The sequence below is a fragment of the Gossypium hirsutum genome, chromosome D11 (genome assembly GCF_007990345.1).
Source record: "Gossypium hirsutum isolate 1008001.06 chromosome D11, Gossypium_hirsutum_v2.1, whole genome shotgun sequence".
Taxonomy (NCBI): Eukaryota; Viridiplantae; Streptophyta; class Magnoliopsida; order Malvales; family Malvaceae; genus Gossypium; species Gossypium hirsutum.
The window spans coordinates 61,272,833-61,286,837 of record NC_053447.1 but is presented as its reverse complement, the minus strand read 5'-3'; positions in this window follow the sequence as shown (position 1 = coordinate 61,286,837).

Sequence of the window (14,005 nt, the reverse complement as noted above, 5' to 3'; positions counted from 1 at the left end):
TTCTTATATTTGGTTGAATGGAATGATGTTGTAATAGCATAAGGAAAAAACTAAAATGACTAAAATACCCTTAGCAGAATTTTTTGTAGGTAGATGATTATTGTTATTGTTATTAAATTTTTATTAAAAATAATTTAATAAAAATAATAAATAATTTAACCATATTTTAACATAACTATTATTAAATATAATTTAATAAAATTCTTAGTATAATTATTATTATATAAATTTACTAAAATCATAATATATAATACTATAAAAATAATATATAATCTACTTTATTATTTTTAAACTGCAATACATATTTAATGTGCTAAAATATCATTAATGAAACAAATAATTTAATTATTCTATATTAAAAACAAAATATTAGAAGTAATAAATAACTTGAGAATTATATTTCACATCCAAACATAATATTCATATTTAACAAAAAGTTACATGATTTTATTAGTTTATATGTCATAATCCATAAGTTATAAAATTTTACAACATTGTAATGACATTCTATCATGTCATTATATCATCCAAATATTACAAACACAAAAAGTTACCAAAATATCATCAACACAACCATGATTTTTAATGGTCAGCAAAAAATCTTCTAACCCATTCCAATTGCACTGAAGAAGGTAAACTAAAGAAAATGAGCATTTGCGTTGGATGATCTGAAATTTTGCTCAATGCGCGATAGCGCTCATCCTCAGTTAAACCTTCTACTTCACATAATGTTGGATATAATTTTAGATCTCTTTCTTGAATGGTCATTTCTGACTTTTGTTGAATTAGCACTTCGGAGGCAATACTCCTACTGATTTCAATGCCAACTGTCCGTATGTTTTTCGCCAATAAAATGGCAGCATCATTAAATGAAGTAGAAGAAATATGATCACTTGCATCAGAAATCTTTTTTTTCTTCTTTAGAAATGTGGAATCACCTTGGTTTCTAGCTGGTTGCGGCTGTGTAGCTGAAAGATCCATGTCATCCAAAGAAACATCAGCTTCGCATCCATAGAAATTGTTTATTTCTTCATGAGTATTTGTAGTAGCTACATCCTCAACATCTATTTCTTCAATAATATCAGCGGCTATTTGAGCATCTTTCCCAGTGGCTCGATCTTTTGCGTAGATGGCAGTAAGTTGTTCATAATAAGGGAAACTACGATGTTTGAATTGACCGACTTCTTTATAACTTTATAAAAATGAAGAATTCATATTAGATATAAGTTTGGTCAAAATAAGATAATAAAGACTTGAAATAATTCTTACATTTATATATGAGTTCCACATCGCATCGTTAGCAACAACAAGTTGCCTATGCTCATCCCAACCAAAACCGCTATTGTTTTTTCCACTAAGCATGTCATAAACGATTGACCAATCCCTTTTCAATGTCCTAATCCTCGATTTAAGATTAGGTTTAGCCTTCAACATGGCATTGGGTAAAAATTTTTCTAACATTTTTTTCGAACTCATTTAAATAACCGGCTTTGAATCCCGTATCAGCATTAAAGGTTCCAACATTGTGCAAGTCGACCATACAGGCAACCAACGCAACATCTTCTTCTGGAACCCATTTTCTTTTGGTTCTTTGAGAATTTTGGGAAGAAACACTTGATTGTGAAAAACCTGACATAACTATCTTAAGAAAAAAAACAAATTAAAATTAAGTTCAATATTATGAATCAAAAGGTCAACACTTTATAAAATTATAACACATGACGAATCAAAAGAAAATAAATTATAATTCAACAAGTCTAGTACAATACAAAAAAAAAAATTCAAACACCACCAAAGTTTCATAAACTAGATACATGAAATAACATAAACAAATTAACGTTTATTATTTTTACCTTAAACCTAACTAATTTCTAGATGCTTGTCATTCATTGAACATTTGGTTGGCTAGTTCCATCCTCCAATTAGCCCGTGCATCCAATGGATGAATATTTACGATATTCGGTTCATCGTCATCTATCACATTACTAGGTAATCCTTCTCCCAAGTCCGCTTCAATAGGATCAAGACTCATATAGGTTAGAATAAAATTATGGAGCAAACAACATGAAACAATGATTCTATTGTGCACCCTCACAGGATAGAATGATGGACTCCTAAGTATTCCCCATCTAAGTTTTAATAACCCAAAGCATCTTTCAATAACATTATGTACCGAAGCATGTTTCATATTGAAAAATTCTTCTGGAGTACTTGGCTAGTAACCCTGACGCCACTCATTCAAATGATATCTTTGTCCTCTAAAAGGTGCAAAAAATCTCTCACAATTTGTGTATCCAACATCAACTAGATAATAACAACCTATAAAAAAACTATTTGTCATGGTTAATTTCCCAAAAAAGTATGATCTTAAAGATTAATTCAAAGTCCTCTAATTTTGCACTTTACCATGAGGAACTTTTAGTCCATGTCTCCTACTAATGGCATCTCGAAGAACCCATTCATCAGCAACAGAACCTTCCCAACCAGGAAGAACATAAACAAAATGCATATCAGGTGTACAAACACCTAACATGTTTATTGCTATGTCACCTTTTCGCATTCGATATCTAGGTTTATCAACTGTTGGAACCCTAATTTTGATGTGGGTTCCATCTAAAGCACCTAAGCAATTCTACATCATATGTATAAAACCTTAATTTAGGATACTATATTTAAATCTAAATCAACTAAATTATGTACAAGCTATATATAGAACTCACTCCAATACCTTGAACTATTTCCACCTTAAGTCTGTAGAATTAGCTGTAATTGGCTCTACCTTTTTAAATAACACGTCTTGTAAGCGTATGACAGCATTTAAAACATTGTGAAATGATCTGCTAACGGTTTCCCTGAACCTATTAAAGTGATGCTTGATAACTGATTTTTAAGGTGATGAGAAATTATATGTAAAAACATTGTCACTTGCTCATCAACAAGCATGTCCTTGACGACTTCAATCCCCTAAAGTTTGTAACATCTCACATAGTTTAAAAAAGGTAATTATATTCATCATAACTTGTTCAATACAGGTCTCGTCATTAGCATATACAAGTCTTTTCACATAATCTCGTTTTGCATAAAAATCTAAAATATAGGATTTAATCCTTGGTCTATAAGTATGTAGGTTATGGATGGCACCCAATGTAAGTAAGAACCAACTCGCAACTGTACACATTTGCAACCATATTGTCAATGCAAGACCAATTCTTTCATGCCTCACACTTTGTACTATTAAAGGCAGACGAGCCATTACTGCAAGATATTAAACTGTTACATATCTTCAAATCGTAGTAAAAGGGTCACATTTCTTCAATACTAATTTCAATAGCAGTAAAATAAAATCAAAGAATTTAATTGCCCAAGAACTTACAAGACGCTCAACTGTGGGTGGAGGAAGCAATCAAACAAGCCAAAGAAGAAGAGGAAGCAATAACACACTATCAAAGAAAAATGAACAATACATATTAAGAATCTTTACAAAGTAGAAATTAGAAATTACAACTATCTTTTCAAGTAAAAAACTTGAAATTCATTTCTTTATCAATCACCCAAAAAAGAAAAAAGAAAAGAAAAGAATGTGTTTTTGTAGATTTGATTAATTGATAACTGACGTTTAATAATTATTTTTTACAAAAAATACTCATTTAACACATCCACATCCAAATAACATGGTTTCCAGTTCTACAGAAATATACATATATTATATGAAATTTTTTAAAATATTTGATCTTTAATTTACCTTCTAAAAAGTTTGTATTCATCTTTACATTGTAATTAACTAATGTTTTATTTGAATTAATAATTGTGAATAGAAAAATATATATTATTTTGTTTGAATAGTTAAAATTAGTAAAAGGAAAAAATTAATATGAATTTAATAATTTTTATGAGAAAATAAAATAAGGTCTTAATTTCTTTTATTTTGTATTAACTCAATTCGATTATAGGTATATAGTTTGTTAAATATCTTAAAAAAATTATGTCTTTCAAAATATTCGATTATTATTTGTATTTAAATAAAATCTAAAACTCCATATACATTACATTCTTACCATAACATGATTTGTTTGTAGCATTTTACTTACTTTTTTTTATTGTTTCGTTTGTTGAGATAATTTTTATAGTGTTAATTATAATTTTTAATCAAACAATATAAGTAATATAAAACATTGTTTGAAGACCAAAATTAAATATAACATAAATTAAAGATATCGAAAATAAAAATAGTTTAAAAATATATTAAAAGATTAAATAGTTTTAAATGAAACATATCAAAAATAAAAACATATCGAAAATTAAATATAACCAAAATATTCTTGTTTAAAGTACAAAGATCAAATCCGAATTGTAAATGTAGTTTAACATGTATATATTGTCTTGTTGCTACCTTAGCACACCCTTGAGTGATATTTTTCCCCTTCTTGTTGCTACCTTCAACCACTCCTTTAGCTAAAATACAAACCATTCCATTATTTCAAGAGGATACACATTTAACACATAATGGTTCCAACTAAAAAACCCAAATAAAAATAAACTTAACAAAAAACCAAAGGCAAAATGAATGGAAAACATGAAAATGTCCTTAGTAACCATGTAAATGTCAGATAAAATCTACAACTTTTGAATCAATCAAAATAGATGAAAGCCAGTGGTAAGCAATCACCGATGATTTGAGCACACATATATGCATAATATATATTTGAAGTCAATATGGTAAGATGGTCCATCCTCATGCAAATATTATCAATACAAATCAGCAATGATTAAAAAAACATCCCACATTAGCTGCAATCTCAAGAGTCAGATCATACAAATAATTGACTATCAAATGATTAAGATGGACTAAGATCCATGCTTGTGCTAAGCAAGAGTTGCAAAAGCACAAAGTTTGAGTCAGATTCAAGCTTGTGTTAACTAACTATACCACAGCAACATAAAGACCGAAAGAACATCCATAAAACAAACTTACAAATTCACAAGATTTGTAATAATATCATGAGTCATGGAACTGAAAATTCTGTAGAATTTAAATAAAATCATATCTTCGTTAAGACTATTGTGAGGGTTCCTACTTAGAACTAACCCATTAACATTTTAAATAGAACACAATTTTCAACATTGGAACTGAATACCGCAGAAAGTTAGCATCACATAATTACTGCCAAAAAAATGCAATAAAGGGCTTTATCCAATCTTTAAGTCTGAAAATGGGTACATGCATGGTAAACACTTTTTACCTGGTACTATAAATACTAAGAAAATGAAAAAGATGAAATGAATTTGCTACCTTAGCCAACAAATATGAATCCAGCAAAACAAAAAGGATGGCAAGATTATATACAAAAACTAAGTAGGTATATCATTTTCTTGCATTCCACTTCTAAATCTTTCCTAGAGAGCATATGAATGAAAAAGTACGCTCATTTTCTATCATTTTTCCCACCAATCCTCTATCCTCCTAGTTTTCAAAACACTCCACCAATAAAATTTTAAAGTTAACCACAACAACATAATGTATACGGTACATTCCAAGAGGGCAGGAAATGCAAAGAAATAAATGCTCTTACTTCTTTCAACTTATAACACTATACTAACAAAATTTAAGAAAAAAAAAGAAAGAAGAGGAAGAAAAAGTAGCATTTAAGGTTAAGAACACAGTTTAAAAATTACCCTGTTCTCACCGTATTCTTCTGAATACTCTGATCCACCTCATCTGAAACATGTGATCTAAAAATTACCCAAGGTTTAAGATTTTTACAATTTCCCCCTTTGTATATATATTATAGCACTCCTAAAAATATAAGTAGGCCCCTCCCAAAAATATTTTTGTACGTCTAATTTTAGTTTGGCCCCCCAAGATTATCATCCTGCCTCTGCCACTATGTTCGAGGTTCAAGATTTAAGGTCTAAGATTCGTGATTCAAGGTCGAGTTAGAGTTTAGAGTTCAAGATTCGAATTTATAATTTCGAGTTTAAAATTTGAGATTCAAGTTCAGAATAAAAAAAAATTACTAAAATTATATGTCAATTACATAAAAATATATATTAAAATATTATTAAATAATTAAAAATAACTATAAATAATAGTTCATAAAATAATTTCCCTATTAATTCAAACCACTCGTGAAGACAGTAAACCTAGAAATAAAAATAATGACGTGTTGGGAAAATATCTGAAGACGTGTAAAATTTTCTAGAAAGAAAAGACAAAAAAAAAGGTAATAATATGGAATGAATAGTGATAGCGAGTAGTGATTGTGAAAGTGAAATGATGTTATGTTAGTCAATAATGTAGCTTGAATAATACTACTAAATAATGCAAATGAGAAGAACCAAACTGTTAATGAAGAAGAGATGCATTATGAAAACGTTTTCCAAAAATATGATGACTCAACTTTTCCTAAGCTTTACAAAATGTCAACATTTCACAATCTAAATATTCTTTTGCGTTCGTAAAAAACAAAAAGGAAAAACAAAGGAAAAAGGTACTTTCTTCAAAATCATGCCGCCTTGCTAAATAAAACAACCGAAATATCATAAAATTTTGAAATTGTCATGATCACCTTCTCCAATTTTATAAAAAAAATTAAAAGAATTTGTAACACCCAAACTCGGCCTAGACGATATCAATAAATCTAGAGAGTTATATCCTCTACTCGTTTTAAAATTTAAACTTAATTCATTTTAACCACGATACGTGTGTGTTTTCAAAATCATTAGTTTACCATCACTTGCATAAACTTAAAATCACATTGACAACTTATTTATTATTCAGAAAACTCATTTCGATTATTTGGATTTGCAGAGAAAAATTTTAGAGTTGTCAATTTTGAAAACCAGTGATTTCAGCATGTGAAAATGCAAAATTTTACAGTTTAGCGAAAACAAAATATTAAAGTTCAACAACTAGTCCAAAACCAAAAATAATGTCCAGAAAATTATCCAACAGTCCAAAACGTCCAAGATTAATCGTGAAATCAAATTAAATCGTTCAATGCGAGAATGACCAATCCGGACCCCAAACACTGCCCAATCCTAAGCCTAAGGGTTACCTGAAAATATTAATAAATTGAGTGAGCTAGAAAGCACAGTGTGTGACTTGGCCCACATACATAACAGATAACAAAATTTAATCACAGTTTTCAACAGAACAGAACAGATACAGAAGCATGGCATGCATATTGATGCAAAATCAATAAATAGATCATATCCTACTCTCATTCTCTACACATCATCTCCGACCCACCCAACACACCAAATAGCATAAATAACACCCATCCGACCCCACACACCAAATAGTGATCATATGTCACTGTACAGAAATATGCAGTCATGCTACCAAATGTTATGCGAAAGTCCACCATAATAAGATATTGCAGTCATAACTACCAGATACAGATATTACAATTTTACCGCAAAAAATGCAAATAGCAGTCTACCAGAACTTCCTATATCGCATTATCATATCCCACTCCAATGCACATGTAACATCATAATACATATATAGTTACATTCATATTAAACATGCTCATTTTAAGTATTTCAGATCAGAAATATGCTAACGGTACTTTCAGATTCACATATCAAATATACAATGTAGACAATTAACATGCTTTCAGAAAAATATGCACACATAACATAAACATCAAATTTCATTTATCGGACTACAAACATATCATTCATTAGAGCCTATGAAATCGTTGACCTCGAATATGCAATCAAAACACAACCCTAACTAAACTTACTGAAAATGAGCCCACATGCCCGACCTGGCACAGCCCATGTGGCCCACATAGCCTGGTACACATCCGTGTGGCTTACACAACCTGGCACACGGCCAGACACACGGTCGTGTGACATCAACAATTTCGGTCTTTCACTGTTTTACGAAATTTTGAGTTAGCGCCACACACTTGATTACTTTCCGGATGTTGGCAGAATAATAGCACACCAAAATCTGCACATATGACATCCACAACTAAACAATTAGCACAAAATTCCCCTAGCTGACACACATATTCGGCACTTACTCAAACAAAGTATTCAACCCAACAAAACAGTTAGCATTTGACCATTACCACCTAACATCGTACAGCCCCTAGTTTGGCATAAAAACACTACCCTTGAATAGAATATTGTCGAAATCCTCAACTCGCTGAGAGAGTATGCACTTCATAAATCTTACCTAACAAAAACATAATTAATCAGAACACCATTCAACCAAAATTAATCTAACAGACCTCCTAAAGAAACCAAAATCAACCTTCTTAGAACAAAACCCACAAATTACACTTACTTGAAGATTATTACGGGAAGAATCACAATCTGAATGATGGCGACAGAAAATAAGCGGCCCTAGTGAACAATAAAGTGCTATTCGCAATTTAACGAAAACAAACGAGAAGAAAGAAAAAGAAAAGATAAAAGAAGTAGAAAGCTAAAGAAATCTAACAGAAGGAGTTGCAACAAAAGAAATGCGCGTGAAAAAGAAAATTCAATAACAGAAATTGAAGAAAGGAAAGAAACAAAAGTAAAAATGAAAGAAAGAAAAGAAAAATGGAACGTGAGGAAGTGGGAAAAATAGGTGGCACAACAGAACAGGAGCAAAAAATAACTCCACTTTTGCACACACAAAATTCAAACTTGAAGCCTAAAGGTAAGCTAAGGTCTTACCACTGAACCAACAAGCTCATTCTTGTTCATAAGAAAACAAAAATTATAGATAAGTTAGTTGATATAGGGACAGAAATAACCAAAATTCAAAGGAAATGAATCAAACACAAGACCTCAAACACACATTCAAAACACCTATCCACTAAACCCAAGTCAATTACTTAACATAATTTAGCAATTCAAAACTAAGAAATTTAGGGCAATACAGAACTAATTAAAATAAATAAAAATAATTATGAAATTAAAGGGGCTATTTTGGTAAATCATTTTCTTATTAAACTTCTTAATGCATTATCACTAATATTTGTTTATGATGTTTAACATTGGGAGACACTCTAGTTTTCTTATCAACTAAACAAAATTGTTTGTATGCGCATGAAAGTAGAGGTGTGCTCAATTTAGTTTTTAGTTTTATTAGATTTTCAAAATCGTTTATAATAATTTAATTCAATTTAATTCTTAATTTTTTCATATTATTTTTGAGTTATTTATTTTAACAAAATGAACTTCTATTTATTGATTTTGGACATTATTTTATAAAGTTTCATTTTCATAAATATTTCTATTTTTTCATGTAAATGAAAAAAATTAATATCTCTTATATAGTATTTTTTAATAATAATTTTTATATAGAAATTTTAAGTTAATATCATTATTTTAAATATAAAATATTTATTAAAACATCATAAAAAATAAAAAAGGAGTATAAATCAAATAAAAAGAGATAAATCTCAAAATTATACATTAATTTTGTTTTTGTGCAATTTTATACATGAAACTTTGATTTTATTTTATTTGATTTCACAAGATACTAACATAATTATCAATACAATGTCATTTTAAGTTTACATATTGCATGCATAAATAATCATATTTATCCAATATAAAAGTAAATCTGTAATACCTTCATACCCGACCCGATCACGGTACCAAGGTGTTACATTCGTTGTTGGAGCAACTACTGTTAAACTCAACTCGTTTTATCATTTTAATCGAACTACTAAGATCATTTAGCGTTTACAATACAAATTAAAAACTTATCCAAATTTCATACGAGCTTTCGATAGCTCTCATAATAATTTAGTTAAAAATAAAAAAGTATTGATACCCTTAACAAAGTATCGATACTTTACTCAGAGTATCTATACTTTACCCAAAGTATCAATACCTTCCTCAAAGTATTGATACCATGTCCCACCAAATTGTGGTTCGATGTTTTTAATTAAGAAAAATTCACTTTGGGACAATTTGCATCTTTACACCCTAAGCATCTCTTTGTTATTACAAAATAACCCAATATGTTCAAAATACAAAATTTATCATCAAAGACCATTATCCAATATCTCATTCCTTGAACATATGTTATTTTCTTAATGAATCCTATGTACATGTCATTTTTTTACCAAAGTTTATAAAATTAAAACAATTATCGAAATTCTCCAAAGAAGTCTATTAAAGGACTTGCACTTACAAATATAATTTACTCTTTCTACTTTCCATAACTATTGCCAACATTTACCCAATAAGTTTTTCAATTTGGACTTCCTTAATTTATTTTATAACAATCAGTCACTTAATACCTTAACTAATATTTGAACTTCTTTTTGTTGGAAAAAAATAGATTTTTGGAAACTTTGAGGCATATTCTCGATTGGTAAATGTAAAGATTTAAATCATAAAATTATGGTTTTAGACTCTACCCCATGAGGCTTTACAACAGTATATCATATGCTCAAAATGGTTGAGTGATGAATGAGAAATTAATACTCACAATAAGTCACTTCTGAATTATGTTGAAAAAAATGGAAAGCTTAGTTCCACAATGGTTAGATATCAAGTGTGGAATATGTTTATATATATGAATCAACTTGGTGGTTATTGAATGACTAAGTTAATGCTCTCCCTTGAGTGCAAGGGGGCTGCAAATCTAAACCCGCTGGGATTGGGGGCGCACTCGCACAACGTGGGTGACACAACATGTTCGGTAGGCCTTCAAACGTTAATTTAGGTTTTTAATGGTTTAATTCACTTCTTGGTCTTCGACCCCCTCAGTCACTATGAACGCCCCCGATCAGTGCAATGGGATGTGTCTATTTATCTATCTCTTGACTCGAAATGGGAGTAGGTTTAAAAAAGGATCTTAGAGTGTTTAGGGTTGGGCCAAGAGGGTCTCTTAACGTCTTCATTTTTTTTCCTCCCATCGGAGTTATTTCTTATTACACAAATACTTGCCATGGTAAGGAAGAAGGGGGGAAAAGCACACTTGGAGAGCGCAGTACAACAGAGAGTTGTATGTTGCATTCGGGAAGGATGAATCGCTCTCGAAAAGGAATCTATTGATTCTTTCCCAATTGGTTAGACCGTAGGTGCGATGATTTACTTCACGGGCGAGGTCTCTGGTTCTAGTCCAGGATGGCCCAATTGGGCCAAGGAAAATAATAGAAGAAGCATCTGACTCCTTCATGCATGCTCCACTTGGCTCGGGGGATATAGCTCAATTGGTAGAGCTCTACTCTTGCAATTGGGCCATTGCGATTACGGGTTAGGTGTCTAATTGTCCAAGCAGTAATGATAGTATCTTGTACCTGAACCGGTGGCTCACTTTTTCTAAGTAATGGGGAAGATGACCGAAACATGCCACTAAAAGACTCTACTGAGACAAAGATGGGATGTCACAAAGATGGGATGTCAAGAACGTAGAAGAGGTAGGATGGGCGGTTGGTTAGATCTAGTATGGATCGTACATGGACGGTAGTTAGAGTCGGCGACTCCCCTAGGTTACCCCATCTGGGATCCCTGGGGAAGAGGATCAAGTTGGCTACACACTGAATTTTTCTCTATTTTTCCTACAAAAATTTCAAGATCTTTTCCCTGCATATTTCGAACCTGTTTTCGATGATAAAAGAAAGCTAGGTTATAGTTCATTGATCACTGCAGCTGTGCTACTACCATTCTCATCTCATTGTTGTATCTTGGGAGACAGTCGACCAACGTTTCTCCAGCACCAAAGGAGCAGCCAAATCTGTCTTAAGAAAACTGTGAAAATATGCCTCAACTACCAGTCGGATTTCTACATGCCTACAAATACACAATTTCGATTCATTTTTATTTCCAATTTCTGTTTTTCAGATTTTATATATATATTTTTGTATTGTTCTGGTTCAATCTTGTGATTTAAATCAATATTTTACATTACTGTTTATTTCACTAACATATTTGCAACACTTTTATATATTAACAAATTCATCATTTGCAAAAGTGTCTTAGCATTATCAGTTTTATGTTATTTTCCCTCCTCCTCCTCTCCAATCCACAACCTTAATGTACATAAATATACATATATGAATCTTTGGTTTATAATAATAATATTTTATCTATACTTAAACTTTTGTACATTTTTCAATTTAGTCCCTAATGCCATGAAACTTATTTTTCATTACATAAGCACTTTAATCAAATAATTCATTATAATATCTTGTTTCACATAACAAATTCTCATGCACTTCACTTCTACTAATTTAATTATAAGTTTCACAAGTTTACAATTTAGTCCTTAGTATCATGAAAATTCATTATTTACTATAATTTCATTTTATCATCATTTTGTAACTAATTCAAAAACACCTGCCCATCATTTAAATTCTTTATCATAATACTTTATTCAAATCCTAAACTTTTGTACACTTTCCAATTTAATCCTTTTTACTAATATTTCAATTTATCAAATCAAATTTCTATATCATTAGAATTCAAACTACACTTTTAACTCTCTTTTATTAGAAGTTTACTATTTTACTTTAATTCTCTTCCTTCCTTACTTTTGACATCATCTTCACTTTGTTCCAACACTTCCATAATTTTTTCTCTTTTTCTATCTTAGGAATACATCAAATACATAATAAAAAAATTACACTAAAATTACTTTCTTATGTTTCTACTTTAATTAAACATAAATTCTATAAGAAATACTTGAATTCTTACCTTGTCTCTTTAATCTCTTCACTTTCTTCACTTCCAACTTTAATTTCTTGCTTCCAATTTGATAGTCAAGCTCTCTAGGATCTCTACTTCACTTTTCCTTTTTGGTGGCTATAGAAATTCTAAAGATTTTTGGTTGAAAATGGTGAAATTGATGAGAAAGGACTAATTTGTAAATAATGGAAAGTTTCCCTTCTCCCCTTTTTCTCACTCACATTGGAAGGATGATGAAAGTTCTTCATCTTTCCTTTCTTTTATACTAATATTTTATAATTAAAATATTATCAAAATAATAATTAACTAATTAAATAATAGAATATCACCAATATCATGATTACAATCCAATGGTTCATATTTTATACTTCAAGGCTAAGCAAATCCAATGGCCATAATTCATCCACATATCCAATGGCAATTTGGTAATTTTCCTTAAAATAATTATTTATTTATTATTTTGCTAAATAACCATTTTGCCCCTAGTCAAATTTTATATTTCCATTCATGTCATTCCAACTTTTGATTATTTACATTTTTAGTCCTTTAACTTTTTTAATTTACATTTTAACCCTCAACTTTTGAATATTCACACTTTGACCCCATTACTTTTTACTTTTTCATAATTTAGTCAATACCTCAGATTTCTATCTCACAATATAATACTATATAGGGGTGAACAAAATTTGATTTGACTCAAAAAAATCGAAAAATAATTCGAATTTCGAATTATTCAAATCGAACTAATGGAGTTAATCGAATCAACTAGATTTTTTTTCGAATTTCGAATTCAAATCAAGTTGAATTTTCAAATTCGAATAACTCGAATAATTCAAATAAACCAAATATCAAACCATTTTACTTCCCTTCCCAATCCCCAACTCCTTTAAACCCTTTTACTTTCCCCTAAAAATTTTACTTTCCCCCAAAAATTTTATTTCCCCCCAAACCCCCCAAAACTTTTTTTTTATTTTCTCCCCAAAACTTTTACTTCCCCTAGAGAATTTTACTTCCTCCCAACCCCCCAAATTTTATTCCTTTTACTTTCTCCCCAAAACTTTTACATCTTCCAAACCTCTAATTTTTTTCCTTTTGATTCCACCCAAAACTCACTTCCCCCCAAAACCCTAAAAACTTTTTTTTCAAATTTGTCTACTATTTATATTATTGAATTAAATTTTATATTTTATACTATTTATATTATTGAATTGTTTAATCATGCTGAATCTTTCTGTTAAAATTGAACTATTGATGATGCCATAAAATATTCGTGTTAAAATTTTCTATTGGTATCAATTTCATATTTTATCTTTAAAATAAAATTTATTAAAAAATCATATTTTTTACATTTAATATA